The following is a 23,646-nucleotide window of genomic DNA, read 5'->3' as shown; positions in this document are numbered from 1 at the left end:
CATCCGCATTATCCTTGATATATATCACTAACAGGTAAGGCTTATTCTGGACTTCAGTATCTATTCTAATGACAAATTGTGCTCTTACCTAGTTTGTATTATGTGAGTTGTCGTAGCCTCTACCAGGCTTCGTGGTTTGGTGGTCTAATTGTAGAAATTGGTCAAATAGAGTAAGGTAAAGGTAGAGGCTAAGTTGTCGGTCTGTCACATCATAAGACCTAATGGAATCTGCTTAGGCACCAAATCTCCCAAATCTGTTGTACTGCAAAGAATTGTGAATAACATATTTTACTATGTGTCATCACATCTAGACCCTGCCACGACAAAACGTATAAAAACATGAAGTACTGAGTCGCCTTACCTAAAAACCATCACCTTCCTTCTCGGTACTAACCTAGAGTAGGGTTCCGCTCTACAACCATCATTCGTGTGGCTTACCATGACTAGAGAGATGTCGCTCCGGCGGCGCGCACGGGAAAGAAGTGGAGATCTAAGTACCGTTACTGTGGCTCATTACCATACATATCTCTCAGATACAGCGTTAAGTGATCTGAAACGTCTATTGATCCTTGTCAGGTGACCTCCAGTAATTCTGGGAGAATTACGTACTTTATGTGTGGGTGAGCTCCTGGGATGTGCCAGAATGTGCCATCGTGTGGGTTGATGGAACACTTTATAGGAGTTTTTCTCCGATTCGACAAAGCTCTGATATCTGCTTATGAAACCCAGTACCGCAAGATGGACCACCTGGAAAACGCTAACATCGCCTGACTAAAGTTCCCTTAGTACCCGAATGATTGCACGTCCAAGGCAAGGAAAAATATTTCAGAACACGTTCATGTCAAAGGCATAACCTCAGCTTCAGCAACACAGACTCTAAGAATAGAATTCAAGTAACTGCACATTTTGGCGCCCAATGAAGTACATGTACTGATGAGTGCTACAAAAATATCATCAGTGAACCGACAACTGCACCCAGACAGAATTCGAATTCACATAAAAACATTGTTGATCTACAGCCTTGCTTCACTTTTATTCATTAAAAAATACGGGATAGCTGTGTCTTGTGGGTGTTAATGTGCCTTTAAAAGACTAAGCCTGATAAATGTCAGGGTAGTATTTCATTGTGGAATATTGTTGCATCGTATTATCGACAGCAAGACAGTTAAGTTTGGGAGGACGCTGTTTCTAGCATGACGGTGACCTTAAAAAAGCCAGAGCGCCCTCAATAAGCGCTCATATCTTGGATCGCATAGATCCCCCTTGATCACTACGTGGTCGCTCTGTGATCACCATCAACTCAGCGATTGTTCTAAACTGGTCAAACACTCCCTCAGTGGTTGCTGACGGATGCGACCCAACGATTGTTCAAACAAACATTATTCATAAATAAATGTAGTTTGATTTTTTATAATTTTGTTGCCAAATTGATTGAGTTGTATTTGAACTTAGAAAAAAATAGCACTTTGTATGATCTTCATCTGTAAATTTAGATTGTTGACGTTTTAGTTTTACAATATTCTTCGTTATGATGGAAACTTGACATGATCAAAATTTTCAAACAAGACACATGTTAGATTCAGGGTAAAACAATACGCTGAATATATATATATATACTACCTGGGACACACGGTCTTCAAGAGCTCAGCGATTGCCACGCCTGAATGTTTCCGTAGATCTGCATTAGATTTGCTGACGCTTGCATTTATGGTCACTGGAGGAGTGTCCGTACGGTCCATTGAGCAGTTCCACTTAAAGTCCTTTTTGGAAGGTTTATGATTTATAGCGACCACTGAGTGAGTACTACAACTGCTCTCCTTCTGGACATTTGCACTATTTTATATACGATCACGTTATTCACTGTGAAAAGAAATGGTACACATATCCTGTTTCAACAGCCACTGTTAGGTCATTGATGTGAACATCCTGGGCCGCAGCGTACATCCAATGACCTGCGGAAAAGTGAGATAATGCATTCTCTCTCGGTTGAGTAAAACACAACGACGTTCTATCCGACATCCACGCGATGGACAATGTAAATGTGTTGATATTGACAGACGGGAATCGAGCGTGTGCACTCATTCTTCCTTGAAATGCCCCACAGAATGAACGAGTTAATACAGGCTTTGGAGGCTGTCGATTCCTACTATTTCACAAATCCGTGAACGGCAGCGACACATGGCTGCACACGGACAAATCGATGTCTGTATTTGATTCTGGCATCCGTCAATGTGTTGGGCAAAATATGGGGAGAGTCGAGGACAATCGTTGGTGGCAGTTGGATTCAGAAAGCCGATACATCCGGGCTCACAGGCAAATGGGGAGGTCACCAGTGATATTGCATTGGGGAGAAAGGGTCAAAGGCTCTTCCCCAGCAATACGATTAATTACAACGCCGTAGTCGGATATGATATTGCATGTAAATGAACGTGTCAGCGTAAACCCCAAATGGAGGCCAGAAAGCATTTCAGTCCTTCTACATGGGTCCTAGTGGCGTTCTGCGGTACCGCAGCGGAATGTCTGGTTTTGATATCTCGTGTTCTGGACATGTTGTGGTCATGGGTTTTGAGTGGTAGATAGTCGTCCTTTGCTTAACATGCAATAGTCACCCAGCACAACTTATGTTATGTTTTACCACCCCGTTTTCGGCAAGTACAGTCCACACAGACCTGTACCCCGTGATTTTCTATGAGACAGCTCAGTGCAAGCGCGTAAGCTAGGCCAAGAGACAAATTCTGGGCAGTGACATAGGTTAGTGGGTAATATAGATGAATATGCTAGGAGATGGCGGTGAACGTTGGTTTGAAAGCCTGTGGGTTATATTCGGAATAATGCTTGTTAGGGAGTTTTTGAATTCGTGAATTCGAATTTGTTGCTGTAAGGATGAGACTGGTATTTTGACTGTGAGCTAGAGGAAAATCAAATGATACATTAAAAAGCTCTCAATATTGGAAGAGGTACTTCAATATTGGGAGAATGTCGATGACCATGGAACTATCTGTCGAAGAGGACCAGGACGCAAGATTTCGTCTGCGTGAGAGAGACGACGCAGGTTTTTAGCAATTTGCATTCCCTGAACAGGTTCTATTGTAAAGTGAAGTATCTCCTGTCACCCCTACCCCGTCATTTAACTATCCTTACCCGCAGTCCCATTTGGCTAGGTTTCCTGCTCATATGACCTTCTGTATTCTTCTTTTCTTTGAACCCTCCTCCCATTTTATTGATTCCTTGGGCACGCCATTTATCTTAAGACGGTCAGCCGCCTAATAAGTTTCCATGTTTGGAAAGACTATCTTTCCAGCCAGCGTACAGGACTGAGGTAGAGACTGTCACTCAGAGACAGGTTAAGCCCACAAATTCTGGGCCTTCACACGACTTTGTTCCCAACAACTCCTCAACCAAGGCCAGTGCTGGTTTAAGAGTAGCCAGGAATCCACCCCATTCTAGTTCCAATTAAATTCTCTGATTACAATATGAGAAAAATATGAATGTCTAGATTTTGGTAATCAGCTTGCACATGGCTCTAACGACAAATTTGAAGACTATAGCTAGTAGACGACCTCTCTTACCAACTCCCAACCTCTGATGATCTTGCTCACAGCTACTTACCCGCCATGTCTGGAGAAGCAACAATGGTCGGTTATGTATGACTGTGACAGGAGCTTACTTGTAATATCCATAGATAGTGATTGAAGATAAGTGTGGAGCTTCCTTTGTGTCTGCCCCTATGCTTTTCCTATCATTTTCATTTATTCTTCATTTATTTCTAAATCTTTTTTTGTTGTTGCTTTGGGCATGGGGATGACCTAAGATTCTACTAATAGTTGGCACTTCAGTTCCATAAGCCTAAAGTGATACAGATGGGGGTGGGCACAGCTGTCTTATTTACTGAGGCGTTAGCAGGCGTGTAGAAGAGTGAGGAATAGTCCATTTTGGCCCTTGACGAGGAACTAAACAAAAGAGTCGTAAGTATTTCTAAATATCTTGGGCAAGGCATAAAGAGCCATATTTTTCAAAGAACTTAACAGTTAAAAGATCACTTCAAAAGATCCCATACATGGCATATAAATCAAAGACTCTGGACCTAAAACGTTCGGTTTTTAGTTTCTCAAATGAAAAAAAAAGACAATCCATGTTCACCATATAGCAATTGAAGAATTTCTGTACTAGCCACGTCATATTAGATATGTAGATCATAGTAACTATTTCTTACTCTGTAACGCTGGTATGTGACGTCTAAGTGGATTTCGGGAATGGAATACTCCTACTCATCCAGAGTGATTTTTCAGTGAAAGAGGCGTGGAAGCAGACAAGAAGATGGAAGAAACGACCCTGTTTTATCATTCTACACATCTCACAGTAGTCTATCATGATAAAGAATGAACCATGCAAATCTACGCGATTTCAAGGGTTATTGGCGCAGTATTGCAATCACTGCCACTTCCGAAAGCTGGCCACCCTGGACGTTCGATTCAATTAATGGACGATTCCTCTTTTGTGGTGTTATCCCTTGTCTGTGAGCTGAGATCCCCTAGCTTCGTGGGAGCCAAGAAATTGCCTGGAAAGCATTTAAGCAATCGTTCAATGTAATCCTACCTCGCTTGGAAGCCAATAGTTTCGATGATTTAGAGTACATGCACTCAGAGTGGGGATGAGTAACGGGCGCTCTCCTCAAACTTTCTCACTTCTGGACTTAACAAAACGCGATGCGAATGCATTCGACAAGACCACTCCTAGAACTGTCCGTAATTTTGTATTTTTGTCGGTAATAGCGATCGTTAAGCCTTTGTTGATTTAGAATTAGCAATGGCCAATTTGTTGTCATCACAGATTCGGTACAGTCGCACAAAACAGGAAACCATGTGTCAAAATCTGTTCTTCTCATCATTGTAGCCATGTGACTAGTGCGTAAAGCAATGACTCTTGCATTGGCCGCCATTTTGCTTCATCGCCAAAGCGAGCACATTCAGCGAGACATTGATTGATGGTAAGACATAGACGGGTCTTATTTGATATACTTTGGAGACTTACAGCGATTTTACTTGGTTCAAGGTGGATAATTTTTCTTTTAGCTTCCGTCCTGGCTTTAGATGCAAGCTAACTTGAGTGCGTCAACAGTATGTTAGGCTAGCGGACAAAAGTACGTCAGAGGACCCTAGAAGACTTTGGTTTCAACATCCTTGTAGGTACACTCAAGAATACTTTCAATGTTACCAGACAAATCATGGGCCCTTGAATAGCCGAAATGTATTGGGAACTGATAAAGTTTCTCTCGTTTTTAGCGGTTGTTAACAATCGCTTCTTTCCAGCTACAATATGATATGCAGCTGAAAAGTAAAACTATTGTACAAGAAAAAAATAAAATGACCGCGGCATTTTTAGGTCATTGGCCCATGAACGTTGATTCGCTTCTGCTAACACATTCATGTTGGTTACACCTTATTTGGATTGAAAAAAAATCAATATTTCGTGGCGAGGTATTGGTTATTACCTCACTAGTAAAATGGAGGTATTGTTTTTGGTCTTTTTTTTGGTTTTTGTGTGTGTGTTTGCTTGTTAGAAATTGAGTTTCGTTGCGTTTCGTTGCGACCCATGTACAATTCCAAGTGTTTCTATTGACGATTGGTTTCGTGTTACGTTAGATCCCGTGCGGGTAATCAGGTTTGAATCTATGGGGCAACTTCCTTCTCATTTAACAGATAATATCTGACATCTTCCGCATTTTAACTCAAACTGTATATTGTGCTCAACTGTATATGGTATGTCTATATACAATACCTAACTTTGAATAGATATTGGATAGATACGAGGGGGGTTCAATAAGTTCTTGGCCTCACCAAGAAATAACAAGCACAACTCAGATTTTCAGGCACAACTTCATAGTATGAAGTCTTTTATCAATATCCTCCAACTTACAAATCATTGGAGTCATTACTTTCCAGGCATTCGTTTTTCCTAAATTAGAAGGTAAGTGGCGAGAAAAAAGTTGTGTGAATTGTGATCAGACATGTGTCGGTCTAGTTTCCCATGCCATAAATTAACAAAAGACGTTGTCAAAATGTTTGATAATGATTCTCTTCCTATTTCAAGCAAAAAGAATTGGGTTTTTAACTTCCAGCAGCGCAAATTGACCCACACACTCAGGTCAGGTCAATTGTTCACGTTTTTTTCCTTCTCTCTCACCTAACGTTACTGGGTGTCGCCTGCAAAGTAATGATCACACTAATTTGAATTTTGGTACATATTTATATAAGACTTTATACTTGACATCTATGCTTCGAAATCTGAGCTGTGCTTATTTTTTCTCGGTAAAGTCGGGGACTTATTGATAACCCCACGTACATGTATAAAGTCTTATATAAATGTGTACCAAAATTCAAATTATTGTGATCATCATGTTGCAGGCGACACCCAGTAACGTTAGGTAAGGGATAACGAAAAAAAAAAGGTGGACAATTGATCTGCAACCTGAGGTGTGAGGTCAAATTGTCTGATCACACTTCACCCTTCTTTTTCTCCCCACTTACCTTCTAATTTAGAAAAAAACGAATGCCTGGAAAGTAATGACTCCAATGATTTGAAATTTGGAGGATATTGATAAAAGACTTCATACTATGAAGTTGTGCCTGAAAATCTGAGTTGTGCTTGTTATTTCTTGGTGAGGACAAGAACTTATTGAACCCCCCTCGTACGTGCCGCATGTGTGTGCTGAAATTGGTCGTGGCGTTCCTCGTATGTGAAAACCGACGGAATTCTCTGCGATTTAGTGACCATTCACTAAATAAACTCCACCTTAAACTAGTTAGTATTTTAGTCACGTCTCATCGGAATACCCTCTCTCTGTGTAATGGGATCTACCTTGATGCCACACGCTGTGCTACGGGCCTGCCTCTGACGACTCCCATGTGTATCTTTCATGCTCACAGGCTGAAGAATATTGCCTATTCTGTTATAGAAAGACCTAAGTACCATTTGAATGATAAATGACGTTGCAATCGGCAGCTATGAGTGCATCCGGACTTCAACATATACTCGAATGTCCAGGACAAAGATATATAGTTTATTGCACAACAATTGTACGGGGTACAAAGTATGGCATCTACATAACTACAGTTCTATAACTTAACGCTTATCTAACTAATACAGAAGTTGTAATATGGGATAAGTTTCTTACAGTTATTGGAGGCTTTTACAATCATTGGAGGAATTTCTAATGTCTAAACCTTCTTTGATATATTTTTCTATACGGTAACCAGAAGTTCTACTGCGGTTAAATGAAAAGTAGGCGGGGGGGGGGGGGGCGGTGGCATTGTGACATTGATCTTTGTCTTGTGAAAGCCTACCAATACGCCAAATATCATTGGAAACCACTTAGAGGTACGTGGGTTATTCCTTATCACAAATATGTGAAAACACACACATGCAGACACACGCACACACAAACGTACACAAAAAAAACAATACCTGCATTTGGCATGGAGGTAACATCATCATCATCATCATCATCGGTCGGCTGCGGCGCAGTAATACAATAATTACTGAATGACTGTATATTGAAAATATTCTATCGAAAGAGTCTGTACAAAATGTGAAAAATAATGGATCCATTTACCGGTATGATCCAAACGTAGTTTTCAAAGCTAAATATTAACACATAACTACCCAGCATAATATCAATTTACTAAGGACGTCAATAGCACATAGCAATTACGGTGCAGTGATCATGGCCAACCCGATCAAACTACACTGCACTCCCCACACACAGTGATGCTATAGCTATACCATGTAATAAAGCAATATCCAAGTAAACCTCCTTGCTATATCACTTCTATCGCTCACTGGTCGCATCCACGAGTGATGGGGGGTATGCTTTAGGCAGCTATTATGTACTATGTCTTTACCCTGCTCCCAGAGGAATGTCCTGTTTTTCTTTAAAAATAAGAAATCGTATTAGCACCCTAGTCTAGTTATCATATAACTCTGTAAAAAGCTTTAAGTAACTCCTTTAGGTGCACTATGCATCACTACTTATCGTTATTATGTCTCCACCCTGCTCTCAGAGGAATGTCTTTTCTTTAAACTTGCAGTTTAATATAACTGTGTAAAATCTTTTGTAATTAGATATTTTGTAACATTTGCAAGTTGGATGTAATTCAGTGCAGAAAGAACTCTGACACTGCGATTTCCCAATAGATGCCATCTACCGTCTATCTATCTATCCATCTATATGTACACGTACGAAATCATAAATGTTGTACATAGGAGATAGAGGAGTAGTGGAGTAGTGGAGTTTCTTCTAAAGTTGTGATGTGAACCAATTGTACTATCGTTAACGATTGATATATCGTTATCATATGAAGATAATATGAAATAATGTTTGAGGTAGGAAATGTAGTTTTTTTCCAATTCTTATCTGCATCATGATCATGTCCATTTCATCTTGGGCAATGTAAACCACGCTGACAGTCTCTAGTACTGAGAGAATCCAGACAGTTTTTACGAAGAGCTTCAGGAACATCCTGAGTTAGGGAAGGCGCCCATGTGCGAAAACCGTCTGATAGTTGCCTTATCGCTATAAACCAGAAATAGAACTGCCGCTGTCAGGGTATCTTCGGTGCTGACACGAGAAGAAGATTGAAGATGGGTATCTTTAACTTAAAGTGTGATGTAACTTCCCCATTTAAGTTGATTACGGCGCCTTCACACGAGGCGAGGTGTATTCTAGACATTCTCACTGCATTATTCCAGATATTTGTGCCTATTCTTGTGGCCGTCCCGAATGTTTTTCATGCTCAAAACTTTCGAGGTGTATTTGAGGTGGAGAAATATAGAACGGCATTCAAAGTGTATTCTTAGTGAAGTACGACCGCATTAATAGGCATTCCAACATTATTCGAAACATTCTGATCTCATTCCATGGAGAACCAGTCGGCCACAAGAATGAACACAATTTTTTTGAATGCATTGAGAATTTCTAGTACTACGAATACCCAGAAATATACACGAATTTTCATTCAAACGGCATTTCGGCTCTGTCCGCCTAGCGTCTCTCGTGCGAAAAGGTATTAACAGTCATGTCTATTTGGAATTCCCACCCGATGGCCGAATGTGAAACAAGTTTTTGCACATTCTTCATTCCGACTGGTTCTGTTTGATTCCTACTAATTCGGTTTCAATGTCAATTTGATACTAATTTTCATGGTTTATAGCTGATAATGTTGACATTCACTAAGCTTCATAATGCGATAAAATATAAAATTTCCATCATTTACCACTATGACATTATAATGTTTTCTCATTAATCATGTAAATAACTTAAATAGAAGATTACACATTCTACTCAATATTTATATAAATGACGCATTGATTTGCATAAATAGGTATGGCATTATGTTAGTCATCACATAAAGTACTTACCTCTTTAGAACAATGAATATCCATCAATCCCCGCTGGATTTATCCTTCTCAAAAGCTACAAACAAAAAGGCTCACTGTAGTTCAAAACAAGCCGCTAGCTAGGGAACTCAAATTTACACCACTTGCTCCCTGCCCCAATACCTATCCACCATAATCCAACTCATGAACCTGACACCAACAGAAAATCTAGTGTCCAAATTTGACGCTCCACTGCAGAACCGTATTAAACTCGACACTATGAGTCCCATTATCAAACTTGACCTTCCTAAGTCCAAGTGCCGCGAAAACTATTTTCGAACTAGACCTTTCTTTCCCCAACCTCTCCGTAAATACCAAAAATCATAGAAATTTATCCATCGAGAGGTTCTCGAGTTCTGTTCCTGACCTACATGCACATCCACACAACAACCGATCCATCAGCTGAAATAGTCTTATTGGCGAAGGCAAAAAATATTTCTAATATCACATATAGGCCAGTACATTTGTGACGATGTATGATAATTTTATGACTGTATCGAGCAATAATAGTCATTTATCCATTCATTCATGTTTCTAATATCATGCTTTAGATTAGTAGAAGTTGTGCTGTGGTAGAAGATATTAAGTTTCAGATTTTCATTTTCTCACTACTTGCATCTATCCACTTGTAATTCAGCACTATAGTATAAATAGAAGCCGCTATCTTAAGATGTGGCTTTGAGTAAATAGAAGAACCTGCCTACCTTTCAACCTCAGATAACCTTAGACAGGAATGGTGATCTTGACGGTGATAAGTCCTGACACTTCTGCAAATCCTCCGTTCCTGCACATTAGGTTTTGTTACATCGTGTGCCTAACTGGTATTAAGGAAGTCCCAAAATGGCCCACGTCCTTTGAACTGTTCAGGTTCCTGTAATAGCACAGCGTCTGAGCAATGTACTCTTGCTTGAGCGTTCATCTATGAGTTCATGTTCATCTTTAGTATGATAAAGGGTTCTTTCCACAGAACGACGTTCAAACAACGATTTTAGGGATGATCCATGAAGTACGGTGCTACTCAACGGAGGGAGATTCAAACATTCCTTTAAAAAAAAGGATATTGGTTACCCCACGGATAAAGGTGAACTAGCGTTTATAGCTCAGACACACACCAGAGTCTGCCTAACTCCATTCTCCGGTCAAAGTGTTTTAAGCTATACAATTCATGTTACCGGGCACTAACGACCTTTCCATACGAATATTCGAAATGTTTATCTGATGGCACTAACATAGCTAACTATCAGGGCATATGCACTTTACCAATTAACCTGGTTTACAGTAAATGGAAGGCGCACTTTATGAATGACATTAGAATTGTCACGACTGGCATATTTTTCTGACCTTTCAACAAACCGAAAAACGTTTTAAGTAACAGTAAATGAAGTACCCTTGAAAAGGTTATGGTAATTATCTTGAAGGTTTTCAAGCTCTTAGGTGTAAGGTTATTTCAATTCTAGACGAAGTTATTACCAGAGAAATCGTGAAAGTTTTTCGTGCATAAACGCTAGGGTGGGTGTTTGCCTGAAATGACTGATACTGTGGCCCTGAAACCCCGCCTGTCTGACGCTTCTATTCCCAAGGTTCCGAGTGATTCACGGAAGACTTACAAAGATCACCGGTTGTCTGGGTAATTAATCATTCACCACTCACAGAATCGGTACACATCCCATCGAAGGTTATCATAGTGGGGGATGAGGTGCAATTTTGATTGGATGATGGTGCTAACAGCTACTTCATCATTGCGTTGAATTTATATACCCTTATGTATCTAGTGCTTTCAGCACTGAAATGGACGAAAAGCAAGTGGTACTAAGGTACTGTTTTATAGAATCAGCTAAAAGATTTGTGCAGAAAACTAACGTAAAGGTTCTAACAACAGCAAAGTTTACAAATGTAAGTTTAAATAGTGCACATACGTATTCATAAAATGCAGGAGTTCTGGAATGAACTTATGTTTACTCATACTTTGCGCCAAATGAATATGATATGAAGTCATGAAGGGGATTCACCCGGAGGTAAGGACATCGACCGGTTATTCCGTCTGTCATCATATCTGACGACTCAATGTCACTTAGGATCTTATACCATATCTGATGATGAGAATACCTTACAGTACATAAGACAACTTATCTATCTGCCACAAATCTAGATGTAATTGAATTGAGCTGGAAATAAGAAACGCATGCAATTACATTACAGTTACATAACACATCCTTTACAACAAAACATTTTCTCCAGTGCCTTCCACTCATGTTGCCTCGTAACATGCACCTTTTCCTCAAATAAACCAGTACGTCTGCTGATGACCAGAATCTAATACAGAAGTCTACATTACACATTTCTTCTGACATCTGATACAAAATATTCTTGTAATTTAAGCCGGCTTGAGTTCAATTGCTAGATTTAAAAACCGTATATCTTTTCAACTGAAGCAACTTAGTTTTAAAGCAATTCGGTGATATGCACTTGTACAGATCCTAGGACTGTACGATTGCCATCCTTGGCGTTAAAGTAATTTCCAGGAGGACATGGATGACCATGAAACAATAAAGCGAAAGTTTGGAATTAAGTTAAGCTTGATTTTTTTAATCCCAAAGAGCGGCGATACTTCTTGTATTGATTTAAGTCAGACAGACAAATTAGTTTGCTGTAAGATCAGTGATTGAAAAAAATGTATCTCTACGTTATAGACATGATGCACATGTACCAGTTCTTTAGCACTATCTACACTATTCCAACATGATGATGGTAGGCCTGTTTTGCGCTTTATAATCATATTTTGATAGAAGAACAACTACTCTGCTGAGTTGAGACTTCGCTCGGTATTGAATAAACTTCACTTTGTTTCATCCTCATCTTGAGGGTCGGGGACTATATGTGCATACAAAAGCCCGACGTGCTTCAGTACTGGAACCAGTACTAAAGTTCTATGATAAGTGTTTCAAACTTAGCTGTCATGGCCTCAATCAAGGGTAAAAAAGCAGACTAGCTGCTTCAATGCTTTAAAGCCAGATTACAAGGTGAATGCAAATACACAGGCGCAATTCTCATACTTCATTCTGTCACAGCAAATCATGAGATTACTATACAATGCCTGGATGAGTTCATCCCTCAATAGATCTCCGACATATTTTGATGCACTGATATGTGTAACTCTAGCTGGTATGGGAACCAATCCTTAGAGGTTCTTGACATCTTCACGTCTATGGGGATCTGCAGAGGTTGATAGGTTTCTCAGCTCATCAGGTTGGCGGGGAATCGATCTCAGACGCGAAAAGAATTCCAAACAAAGTACATTTGTCATGCTCTATCGCTGTCGCCACATGTTAACGTTCTGCACTCTCGCTACGGTATGGCTCATATGATTGTAATGCCTTTAATCTGTAACAGTATCCGGGAGGATTATAATAGAGTATGATATTTTCCTCCAATTTCTATGCTCTTTTACATCCTAACCTTTTAGATATTGATGTTGCTTGACAAAAACCCCTAAAGCTGTCATTTTCAGCCGGATAATCGCAAAATACAGTCCCACAAAACTGGGGATATTTGAAGTTTCTTAATACAAAAGCTGTCAAAAACATCATAAACCAAATACAGCAAAAGCTGCGAAGTGTCCTTTTATCCTCTACGCTTGGTTTAGTTTTAAAAGACACTCTATATTTATTGTGTCGTTTATTGTGCATAGGTCCCTAGTGGGTTTCTCGGCTCCCCACATTCTAATGGATACAAATGTGAAATTCCGTCCCTGGACTTGGAGATAATCCTGTTACCATAGTTCATCAGACAAAGGGGTTGCAGAGAAAACCAATAAGCGTGTTCACGAAGTATGCATGATGAATAATATCAACCCTTCTCCATTGCTGTGTGCTTGCTAGTGCGCAACCGCAGTATACGTAGAAATGGGCACTTTGATGCCATTTTTCTCAATTATTCATAAGAAGTCGTAAAATAAACATCTATATTACTATTTGGACTTGATGCAGCGGCTGCTGCATCAAACGCAGTGTAGAATGGTTGACGTGCCAAAATCCGGTTTTATGTAATAATATGCATTTATTTCATATTGAACACACATAGATGGCTCCTTCAGCATTTTTTGCTGATTTCCAAGGGGGCCCAGGTAACAAAGCATGATGCAACGTGTAAAATCATATGGCAAAATTATTCACAAGTAGCATAATGGAAACTGAGAAATGTGTAATGAACTTAGTGTAGCCGAAAATCACTCGATATATGAATAATGCAAAATATATAAAGGATTGAACAGTTACAATTCACAAAACCAGAATGTCAAGTCAATATCAAAATAAAGTCCAAATTCCATTTTAAGTTAAAATATGATTGGAGGTCAGGGTCTGTATCTCATTGCTTCTTTAAAGTCTTTTAGGGTTTAAATCTGTCGCCTGTTAACGTGTTAATATAGCTCGTATCTGTGTGAGCAAAATGTTCAGCTGTAATGGTGTAGTTAGGTTAGTGTTGTTTAGAGGTCTGTCTAGTGTTGTCACTATGAATACGATAATTGTGCCAAAAATTGGTAAATAAGTTGGGGGAGGGGGGTGGCTTCTTACAAACAGAAAAATCAATACAGGGCCTAGGGTAACAAGTGGAAGCAAACTGTGTAACAACAATAACTTGTATACTGCGAAATACACAATAAATGTCTGCTTCATGCATACTATACGTGAAGTCACAAAAGCAACTACGCTTTTTGGACTGCAATTATATATGAAGTGATACAGGCATAGCTGAACTTTTCGTATTGACAAAATGCTACTATGTATACTGCATTGCAACTTTCCATGTGATTATTTCAGGTATGACAAACAGGTTGATCAAAATAAACATTTTAATTGGTACATTTTTTTTACCTTATTAGAGTCCATTCCAAGACACCATGAGGGTTTTTAGGCGATATTTATAATTAGTCTGAATTATTTTGAATAAAAGAATACCTGATCCACAATAATTAAATTCTTTTCAAAAAATGGACTAAGAGAATGCTCATCTATTTGAATTCCTTTGAATATTTTAGAAATATTTTGAAAGTAACTGTACAAAAATATCTTTATTTAGAATAATTTTGAAACCTCTGTGTGATTATTTCACATTTACAAATATTTACAAATATTTGTAAACTTTGCCAAATGGTAAAATTTGTTTATTGCCCCCATAAAAGTAAGCCCTATTGTTGCATCTGTATATTTTTAGCTTTCACTGCTGGGCACTGGTGGATCCTTTGTGTTGGGCCATTGTTGCATGGCACCCAACCATACTTTGCAAGGATGTGTGAATTGCTATCTTCCCAGCCCACTGAACCATTTACAAAAAAATGGTAGAAAATGGTAAATAATGGTAGAATGCTGTTATCATTACTAGTATTTAGAAACCATTAGAAGTATCCAATTCCACACCATGAATATTTCCAAAGTTTTACAGGACCAGGGAAATATTTATAAAGTTGAAACAGTATTAAAAATATTTCAGAAGTATCAAATGTCCTAGACATATAATTACAAAACTTTAAAAAGCAATTCTAAACAATGGCAACAAACATCCGCATGGTGTCTTGGAATGGACTCTAAGCTATATTGGAAATACGCAAATGTAATTCAACGAGAGAGAGAGATAAATACCGGCATATCACACATTTCTTAAAACGTCTAAAAAGGTATACATTATAATTGATTAACATTTAATCTTAATTGTTATCAAAAAAGGGAAGATAAGGAGTTTGAAAGAATGCGGATCAGAAGGAACAAATAAGCATGAATGGATAAATGGATCAAAGAACCAACTTATCGGTCAATTTTCCTTTTGTCATGCAAAATGATGGCACAGCTCATAAGGACTTGTACGCCATAAAACGTAATATATAAATGACACAAGGGATAGAGGAATAGGTGATAAATAGTCCACATTTTGTCTGATTTTTAAGACAACAAATGTATACAAACTTGCACAGATATTGTGCAGAAAGTAATAGCTGGTCCAACACGTTAGATGTGTTCCACAAGTAATATGTTGCTTAATCTAGAATTTTCCTTCACCCATGGTACGCAAATAAGGCTCGTGACTAGAATACAGTCAGGAGAAGTAGTTCATTTATGAGTGATGTTTTGTCTCGTTAAAAGATTATATACGAGAATGCGCATGGGAAACTGTGTCAAGAGAACAGCTAGCTACTGAAGGTCGTTACGGTTGCCTGATTACAATAAACCACAAAGGAGAACCTTTATTGCACATTCCAGATGGATCCGCCAAGGTAGCAATTAGAAAACATTCATTCAGCAGCCTGCGTGTCTGTCTGCATCGGTGCATTGACCATTCCTGCTAGACAAGTACATGTATCTAGGCTGGATTTCTACACCCACCTTGCCAATGAATAATAGAATAGAACCTCTTTCAACAAGACATCACCTTTAAAATTTTAGAGCCGGGCGTTGATTGGTACCTTGTTCAAATCAGGTTGAAAGACGTTCCGCAAATTGAGCAGGCTTTTCTATTCATCCTTTACAGAAGACACGGTAGGAACGTATCAGCGACCCTGTGCGACACCAGCCTAGTAACAAATCAGTTCCACTATTAGCACAGGCAAGTCTTTCTTCGTTACAAATTACGGGTTGGCTTGTGTATCAAGGTGGGGGAGGGGAGGGATAGACATTTCCATAATAAGTGCGGGCATCTCGGCATTACCACATGATGCGCCTGCACCCTGGAGGTACCAGCAAAACCACTCTCTGGTACTCAACTGCAGAAGTAACGATGCAGAGCAGTAAAATATCTACCAGAGGGAGGCGTTCGCTCTTTACTGTTTATAGCTCCAAGTCGCTTCCTGTATGGCTTGAATGCACCTTGCATCAGCTTCAGTGACACGCTATTCCTGCTATACAATTTGAGAACAATGCGCTCGAAGAGTTTTTCATGGGTATTATATAGAAATGCAGTATCTTCAGATTATGGGAAGATTGTCGTTCGTCCATAAATCACAAAGACTATGGCACGAAGTGCTGCCTGGCAGGTATGTATTACAGGTAGTCGTAAATGACGCACTGCACTGTGTAATAAAGCCGCAGCTGTCCAAATAATCGGCCGACCGGAGGTGGTTTCATTAAAAGTCCCACCTAGTCTGAAGCCCAGGTGTTCTGAATAATGAGGAATAGGTAGTCAGGAAAATTGTTCTGCCCACACTGCTCAGGACGCAATAACATAATGGGCGGGGTATACTTTGGAAGATTGCTCAAGGCGTGATTGGAATAACGAATGGTAAATGGAAGTGGCTTGGTGTGCCGCTGATGCACAGTATTGTGTACTGCTGCTCCCTTCGGGCACTTACAGCTACAAAGCGACAGCCACTTCAGTTGTGCGCTCACAAATCGATAGAAAAAAATTATATCCTGGCCTACATGACGGTACGATGAAAATAGGATCTCATATTTAGCATTCATTTTGTTAATGTCAACACGTCAAGTACTGTTTTGAATTCCATAATGTAATGCGATACTTGATGCAAGAGGTATTCAAAACATTGGGGGCTAAAGGTTACACATGTTGCCGTATCCACTGAGAACTCTTCACGTTTGTATATTACATTGTCCATACCTACATTCTACATGAAATTTGTCCTTTAGCGTGGTTTATTCATCCAGCTTCCTTTTACAGCAAATTGTGAAAACTAACGTTAGATGTACCTGAGTAAGATTATGTCCTCTAACCTATTGGGAAATGCAGGTAAAGGCTATCAGGTAAAACACGTTGTGGATTGCTGCTGGGCAACTCCTACGAACAGGGACTTATACTCTGAGGATTTATCTCCTGGCATTAATATCTCAGTTAGATTGCTACGCCGGCGCGGAAGATGCTTGCGGGTAACATATTCACTGAGGATTCACATATTTGTACGATATGCTGAAGCATTGCCGCAGACCAAAAAGTAAGTAATTAAAGATTTTCAAAACAGGTTTTGGTTGATTTATAGGGGTTAGAGGGCCACCGTTAACCAAAAGCAACGAGTTCGTTTTGGTCTCTATATAGATGTCCAGACAGTACATATTCGGAATCATGTAAAGCATGTCGGCTTGACATACGATACCCGTACATCGGTGACCATTGCAAATGCGTCTGTACGACTGATGCCGGCAGGCAGCAGCTAACAACAGTCTGGGGGCGTGAAAAATCTGAGTTGCAACTACGGCAGAAAGCCTGGTCATCACTCACTGACATAACCTCAATTAAAATGTTTACGTTTCCGTGCGTCCTATTAGTGTGGGTAATGAGGGTTCCAGTCTGGTGCAGGGTGGGCTCTGCTCACATTGGTCATTCTGGACCAGGTGTAGGAAGCTAGGCGTGGGCACACTGCTGATGCCGGGTAGTATGCCCACGCCGACATGTGCAGTTCCTGGTGGAGGTAGTATCGTTCTCCCATACACAACGTTATACAGAGTCATATGCGCAATAGAATTTTTTCTAAATAACCAAGCAATCATGTCGATTGCATCTTTATGATGTACTTGATTGCATATTACATTTGGAAATTCGCGGCGGTGTTATCAAACCAAGAGTAAAAACACAAACCATAAACCAATCTGCAGTAATATCTTCTACATATGTTGTATTTTATGAATACGTACCACCTTGAATCCGAGATAATGACTATCTTGTTCACTGATAATGCTGGTAAGACAAATCGTCAACCACAGACAGTCTTCCCGCAAGCTATCACAAGTGAAGGTTATCGGTTAGGTATGAAGGTCCGTTTTGTTGAATTAAAGGCATAACACAAGGCAAGCTCTATATGATTGATAGCCTAACCTACGAATATGCAGGTACCAGTTTTTGATGTTGTACATGATGAATTGGACCAAATATAAGGTTGGTATTATTTGGATATCATGATCAGAAACCATGACACGCCGATTATTACCCCCATGAAAAATGGAGACATCGCTTTTGGTATGTCGGTGTGTGTGTGCTCCCGGATATTTGTAGGCAGCAAAACTTGAGGAATGAATGAATGTGATAATATTTGGTACGCGAGTCTGTCTTCGGAAGACAAAGGTAAAATCGACTATAGGAATCTTGTGGATTTCTTTTGTACTGCAGAATAATTTCCAGTTTTTGTATCTTTTATCCTGGACGTGCTACATATAGTTCTATATGATCTTATGTACATGTATACAAACGTTTAACTGGGTGCACACAGTGTACATCAACTATTCAGTCTTGCCTAATTTTGGATTTTTTCTGCTTTACGCCCAATTGTTTCCTTGATTTCTATTCAGAAAGGTGAGAGTAGACGGATCACTGAGAACTCCAGTAGTTTACATCAAATGTAACATGAATACAGATCAAAGCTAAACTACCCCCGGAATATATTCTCCTAACTTCCCAAGTCACACTTCCTCTATCGTCTTGACATATGGGGAATTTTGAGCCACATAAAATGGCAGGCATCGCCAGATAGGTCCTCAGCCTTATCATTGGGCCTTTAATTCAAGGAGACTGTGTGGCACTAATCCATCAAATAGAGAGGCGAGATAATTCCGGACAGCCAAAGTAATAAAACTAATGCACAATCGCTCAAGCCCCAGGGACATCTTCACCAAGCTTCAATTTGAAAATGTCAAAATGGGGCAATGACGACCCTCACACAGAGGAACGTGTTCAAACTCAGAAAATGACTTCGGGTGAAAATGACAAAAGAGCTACAGATTAACATTTCATGAGAAGCAATGCCAATAATTGTTCACTGGAAACAGTATCGTGAACATTTAATGCTGTAAGTGTAAGCAATTCAATCACTTTAAAAGCATTTCAAGATATCTTCCCATCTTTCACTGGTAATCGTTGCACTCATACAACAACCAAACATATCTGTCATAAGTCCAAGTGACTATCATTGTTTCATTTTCATACTCGATAGACTATAAACAAACTAATTATGATATAATCTCTTAATCTTAAGAATTCATTAGGAACTCTTTCTATTGCACAGTAGGAACTGTTAGTATTGCCCTTTACGACCTGAGCCTTTGGTGGTTTAGATGCGAAGTCCATTGACGCTGTAGTTAAGCCCTGTGGACCTGGAGTTCAAACAGGCAGCTACCTTAGATGATCGCAATCTCATAGAGGTGGGCAAGTGTACTGTATTGACTATGAAAGTAGCTCCCAAAGCAGTGCAACTGTGAATTGGGTATCTCCCACTCATGTACTTCATCCTCGCCAATTTCCCCCCAATCCGTGTGGGATCTCAGCAGCCCAGCGGTAGTCAGCATTAACACGTACAATTCTGTTAATTACATTAGGACAGTTCGTCACGGCACTGCACAGAAGCACTTCCCACACGTGTGGATATGGTTTGGAAACAGGTGGAATCGGTTGATACCCTCTCGTACCATGCAAAAAAAACTGCACTGTGTAAGTGATGTTGTCAACTGTTACTTTACTACTGGTCACCTTAGTCAATGGTGTTCATACCCCCCCCCCCCTCCTCCCCCTAGGACCAAGGAGCTTTCATCAAAAAGTTCCTTGCTCGAACTACGTCAAGTCCAAATACCCTCTCAAATAGAAAATTGAATGCCCAGGGTAAGAGGACAAACGTCCCATCAAGACTGGCGCCGCAGTTTGAGAGGTGAATTGACCCCTGTAACTACATGGACACATGGACTCCTCAGGGAACCTAGACCACAAGAAACAGTGTCAGGAATACATTAGCATAATTCTGGTCTACCTATTCCAAATGATTGATTTTTCTTTTACTTGTTTTCAAAGTAACAGTGCCAAATAAAGCAAAATGACCGAGAAGATTGTAATACACAAAGCTTATTGATACTCTCCACAAGTTGAGTTCTTTTGTGAAAAAGTACATGTCAAATCAGCAATGTTCAAGTCGTATCAAAGTGTCTCTTGAGAACAAGTGAAGAACACATGAAGCTTTGATACTAGTAGTACTAGGATACCACTGATGTACACACTGATCGTGAGTGCGTGTTCATCCCTTGACACGGGTCACTACATAAACAATAGCATAAAGAGGAGGGGCTCGTTCAAATCACATAAACATTCCTCAACCATCACATGATAGTATTCATTATCAAAGCCAATTCTACCGTATTTCAAAGCAACAGCTCCGTTCGATAGAATTGAAAACCAACCACATATCCCAAATGAAATCAGACAGCGACAGAAATCGACAATAAGTGAGGTCTGTTTTTTTTTAAGATTACAAGTAATGATTTTGAATTTGAAAATGGCAAAGCGATTGACAGTTATTACGGCAATGTACATGTACATACCAGCTAACTGTTCAAAGGATATAAGTCAAATATTATACACTTCGAAAACGGGCAGTCTGTCTTTAAATGACAATGAAGCATTATCAGTAACATAACTGTAGCCATAGAAATAGTCTGCATAACATATATCAAAGTGCACAGGAGATAGAGGAAATTACTGCCATCATACCTATCTGTCAAAATCACCAAGTCACCATTATTCGCTGCTGCCGTGGCGCCGTATAGAATTTTCCAGGCCCACCTGCATTGTTGTGGACGTCCCCGACCGACTGGAGCCACAGGCTAAAGATGACACCCTGACAACGAAACGCCACATCAGTCTGGCCAGCGACAGTGACTGGGCGGGAACCCAAAATAGATCGGAAGATCAAGTGTCTTTCCCTCTGGTCAACAATGCGTCAACGCTACTATCGCGGTAAAAGGCTGCCCAAATTGAATGCCGGCTTCTCCGAACCCTGTGCTACATCGCGGGTAAAATGAATTGTATCTTTACAAGACAGCACGGGTACGGAGCGTTCCCCGACCAGCTCTCCCGCGGGTCGGTTTTGCCGAGTAGCCGGCCGTCCGGTACGGCTGTCTTAATTAGTTTGACTGTCAAGTCAAAGATAGTTGATGCAGTAACCCTGGCCAGTATATTACTAATTTGGTGTAGATGGGCCGGCGCTGGAAATTCGATCCGAGCACCTTATGACTGGGGAACTCCACCGATCGAAATTCGTTTATCCCAGGCTAACTTACCGGTTTACTACGCTGCTCACATACCTTAACATAACCTCTGATGCGTAGCGATACGCTAGAGGGGTGGGCACGCTGGCAGGAAGCAACCGTTCTGGCGTGTGACGGGAGAGACGTGACATTTGCGGGCAACGGCGGGGTTACACGGAAAATTGCGACTTAAATCGGTCGCCTAAATTGATTGTGTTCCGTAGGCGGGCTGATTAAATGAGAGTGCAATATACTGCCGCTAGACATGTCGACCGAAATGAGGACATCTAACCCTCTTGTTTTAATATCTCGTGCACTATTGATGAAGTTGTATTACCTGAGACTGATCTAGCCTATCTGGGGCCCTTCTACCTCTATCCCTATTTGAAGATAAAAGTAAAATCAGAGGTTTACTTGCTGAACAACACACTTACCTTCATCAGCGCATGTCACAGATGTCGGAATAGACACAAAATCCTTTTCTCCTCGTCTCTTTCGAAACACTTCCAACAGAACCTTCCTGAAAGTCGACCTCCACCTTCCAGACTTTCTGCCGTTCGTGCCACTATTTCCTGTACTGAATGCAGAAAATAAAACCCAGTCCTCACAAGGCTCGACCGGAGTATTCGCCGCTCGTAGTTCTCCGAGGTTCCGGAGTCCCACCGACCGGTGCCCGCTATGCGTGCCAGCTGAAGCGTGGGTATCCCGACTGGCTAACCTCCAGACGGCCTGCCAGCCGTGACCTGGATGCGATAGCTAGCGTGGAACCGACAACCTCTCCTAAAAGTGGGGGTGAGGACTGTTGTTTTTTGCCGACCGCTGAACGTGTCGATCGCAGCGGCTCTAAAAATTCCTGTCTACGACCCTCGTTTGACAAAATGGATGACTGCATGGTACAAGTCAATATGAAGGAAGCCGGGGAAATCGGAAATCGGCGGGGATACTGCTATCTAATGGTATTTTTAATCAAATCTAATTAACAGCATGACGCATTTTGATGTTAATCATGGATAACCTATAAGACTGCCAAGTGTAATAAAGTATTTTAATGACAATTTGAATATAATTGACATTTAGTATTAGGTGTTATGGAAACTGAGTATCTTTTGGACATGTTCTTATGGAAAATACCTCCAGAGAATATAGAAGAGAAACGATACACATTTTTGGGTTACGACAAGCATTTTTCGGATACATTGGGACATTTGACTCGCGGAATTAAATATGATTGATCAAGCCTTGGTTTAATTTGCAAGTAAAGAGCTCATTTATCAACTTCGATGTTATACCAGTAAATTTCTTTCATGAATTTATACATCATTAACTCATCTTCGATTTTTCGGTCGATGCAAGCATCTCTATTGCAGTTGCGTGCACACGTAAACGTTCCCTTCTCTTAAAACAAAATTACTCTGCTAAATAACACTTTCAATTACGAAAGTCCTTGAGATACGAACCCATCAAATTGTCCTTTCCACTGCACCTCCCACGGGAGTTGCCGTTGAATGAACCTGTCTTTCTTACCATTAATGAAGATGTCTGTGGACAAATTAATACGTCTCATTTATGCAGCCGTTCATCACGAAAGCACCATCTGCCTATGGCAAGGGTGTTGAACAAAGTCACTAAATCGCAGTAGAGCATAAATTTATCTCAAACCCAAGGGAGCAGTCGGGTTCATTCAATTTTAACAAACGTGCCCTGGAGGTTTGTATTCATAAACTAAACATATTAAAGAAGAACGTGCAAAAGCTACGAATCGTTTATTCTTGGTGCCTGGCATATACACGATTGGATTGGAAAATGATTAAATGATTACACAAATTACTAAGCACCCTGCCATGTCTACACGTACCGTCGTGCATAAAATATGACAAATGTGAAAAGTAACCGTAGATGTGCAGGCATCCACATTCCTGTTGACAAGGTATGGGGCGGATTCAAGGAGTACTTATGAAGAATTAAACATGTTATGAAAGAGACAATAAAGCTGTGGCGAATGAAGAAATTCGAGCCACGTTCTTATTATCAATCAACACAACACAGGAGACTCGCAATGTTAAGTCATATCCAAGAAAAGTTCAAACCCAACTTAAACCTGTAAGCAGGGTCCTAGGAAAACTTAAATCAAGCATACATCAAAAGCCTTCAGCCATCAGAAAATAATGATTATAGCATATCCAGTACAAAAGATACGAAAACCGGAAATTGG

The 23,646-nt window shown here is 40.2% G+C and overlaps 1 protein-coding gene across 11 annotated transcripts in view; it reads right to left on the bottom strand.

Moving 5' to 3' along the window:
* LOC118407978 (adhesion G protein-coupled receptor B3-like) overlaps nucleotides 1-22,354 on the bottom strand; it is a 157,731-nt gene extending 135,377 nt beyond the window's left edge. For 6 of the 11 annotated variants that reach the window (XM_035808599.1, XM_035808585.1, XM_035808640.1 and 3 more), the window contains exon 1: nucleotides 20,899-21,387. The gene's annotated coding sequence lies outside the window, so the exon portion shown is untranslated. Of the gene's footprint in view, nucleotides 1-20,898; nucleotides 21,390-21,868 lie in introns of those variants that run through there. The other 5 variants (XM_035808622.1, XM_035808628.1, XM_035808591.1 and 2 more) reach the window with 4 other exon arrangements.
* Between the last annotated feature and the right edge of the window lie 1,292 nt (nucleotides 22,355-23,646).

This window comes from Branchiostoma floridae, chromosome 2 (genome assembly GCF_000003815.2).
Source record: "Branchiostoma floridae strain S238N-H82 chromosome 2, Bfl_VNyyK, whole genome shotgun sequence".
NCBI classification, from domain to species: domain Eukaryota; kingdom Metazoa; phylum Chordata; class Leptocardii; order Amphioxiformes; family Branchiostomatidae; genus Branchiostoma; species Branchiostoma floridae.
This window is presented reverse-complemented; position numbering and strand designations above follow the sequence as displayed.